We start from the raw sequence: 2444 nt of genomic DNA, 5'->3' as shown, positions 1-2444 counted from the left end.
GAGTGCAGATACTGTGAGAAGCTGCAAACTCCATCACTGTAATCATAACACCTACAAGAAGCTGTTTTCTGGCTTGCATGACAGGGGATGATAATCATTTCTTTGCATCCCCTTTCAAAGTGTGAACACTTCCTTTTTCTGTAAAGTCTCATTCTCGGAGTGAGGCTGTGTGTGACAGACTGATACAAGTGGGTCCTCTGAGGTAAGAACAAGCTTCAATGGTTATTTATCTCCTCATGATGTTAATCTACTAGAGTAAAATAAAGTGTTTCAGAAGTTGTATTTACAGTAGATACACTGATTACAAACAAAATGATTTTTTTTTCATACAATTTATAATAATTTAAAACACTTTTTCTTCCAGTCAGTTGAAAAACTTTTTTACAAATGAAAACTCAAACATCGGTTTCAGACGTCGTAGTTCCCTGAAGACTGAGATGAACCCAAAGAGACAGATATGACTTTTTAAACTGTATATTTCAGACTAAAGGTTCAAAAATGTAAATGTAATGAATACACTGTTATTTTCCAGTCGACATATTGTATATGTGTTCTTTGGGTTCTTTGAATAAAAGTTAGTCGGACAAGTAGCTAATGTCAAATAAAATTAAAAAAGAAAAAGGAAAATAAACAATACTTTAGTTATTAAAGGAAAAAAGAAACTGAACTCTGGGATTAACAAAAACACTTAATTTCCTTTAATAAATGACAAATTCTGCATAGAGGTGAGGTGAATTTTGTGTTTTCAAACCACAAGTTCACAACCATTTTGACCTGAGGAACAAAACAAAGACAACTCTAACTGTCAGTAAAAGAAATGAAAAGAGGAAGAAGGAAATTCTGACACAAGCTGAAAAATAACTTATAATCACATGTTTTACAGTAAATACAGAAAGTTATGTGATCTTTAAATGTTTTTATCCACTTTTAATTTTTAATTTGTTTCAGGAATCCAGTTGTCGTCCCACATGAGATGGAGGCTCAGACAGTCACGTGGTTGGTTTTTCTGGCCCTAATAAAACGTAAGGATTTTATTTTTCCATTTTGAAAATAAAGTTGGTGTTTTTTTTCCAACATTTGCATTAAAGATTAACTGACTTCTCCACTTGTGTTTTCACCGACAGATGTTTCTACAAGTGACCCTGGAAGTCCCGTTAAATGTATGTACAATACAAATCTGAATATGGAAATATGTTTCAGAATATACATAAAATTACAATCAGTACACAAATGTGTCCTTCCTGCCCGAGCAACCAAGGCTCCTCCGGGTGGAAATATAATTATTAACCTAACGTACATGAAAAATGGACATTTGAACATAAACCATTGATAAAACGACAGAATGCATCTTTGAGATCATTTTAGTTGATGTGTATTTTGACTTTTTAGTTTGGTTCATGTTCCATTTACAAAAATTCATGAGGTGAGATTTATACTGCAATCAGGCACCCGGTGTCGATCTAGACACTTTGACTTCACTTTTAGTCGATGGTTTGAACTCTTCAAGATCAGTTATGACTCTAGAGCAGTTTGTCACAAAAAGCTTCACTCTACATAGTTTCACAATCAATTTGGCTACAAAAATCTGTCATAAAAGAATAAATAAACGAACAGAAAACTAGACCTACGTAAAATCAGTGAATGAAGAAAGATAAAAGTTTGTTTTCACCTCCTGACTCAGTCTGCTGTATGTCCTCGTTCAGGCTGTTTCAGAGCCTCAGGGCTCTTGTTTCAAAAGCTTTGTCCCCCAACTTTGTCCTTTTGTACAATAATTCATATCAGCTGAACTGATGAAGAGGAGTTAAAGAGCTTCAGGAGAGGAGTTCCCTTTACCACAGATTGTTGGATATTTTGCTCTGCAGAACTTTTACATTTACAAGAAACATATGTAACACAGACTAGAGGGAAGAAAAACAACAAAATCATAAAGTGCCTTCTTTAAAGAAGATTCTGCTTCCTCTCTACAGACCCGCCCACTGAACCTAAACTGTCTATGAGTTCTGAGGTCACAGAAGGTCAGACCATCACCATCAGCTGCACTGCTGAAAGTTTCCCACAGTCAACTCTCACCTTGATGAAGACCTACCCAAATCCTCAGGCTTTAATAATCACTGAAGAAAATCTGTATTCACGACCCATCAACTCTCTCTCACACACGTTTACTGTGACTTCAGCCGACGCTGGCTGGTACTTCTGCTGTGCCAAGAACACTGAGGGCTCAAAGGACAGCAAGCAGCAGGAGTTGGTGGTGAAATGTGAGTGTTTCAGCTGCGGCTTTATGTTTTAAACAAACAAATCAGAAAAAATCTTCCATAAAAAAAAACTGTCCATGCAGAAGAAAAATCTTCTCATGTATTTTTTCAGTGATCCAGTTTTTTCATTAATTTTTACTTCGGATAGTTGAAACAACAGCACCTCAGGAATTAATAACCGAAAGTATTTAA

The 2444-nt window shown here is 35.7% G+C and overlaps 1 long non-coding RNA gene across 1 annotated transcript; it reads left to right on the top strand.

Annotated features, from left to right (window-relative positions):
- LOC128449228 (uncharacterized) lies at positions 1-2227 on the top strand. Its single transcript, XR_008339854.1, has 4 exons — positions 1-202; positions 949-1022; positions 1125-1160; positions 1968-2227. It is a non-coding gene; the product is annotated as an uncharacterized LOC128449228 (long non-coding RNA).
- Positions 2228-2444: the final 217 nt, after the last annotated feature.

The sequence above is a fragment of the Pleuronectes platessa genome, chromosome 10 (genome assembly GCF_947347685.1).
Source record: "Pleuronectes platessa chromosome 10, fPlePla1.1, whole genome shotgun sequence".
Taxonomy (NCBI): Eukaryota; Metazoa; Chordata; class Actinopteri; order Pleuronectiformes; family Pleuronectidae; genus Pleuronectes; species Pleuronectes platessa.
The sequence above is the reverse complement of the archived record's forward strand: the minus strand, read 5'-3'. Positions and strand labels throughout refer to the sequence as shown.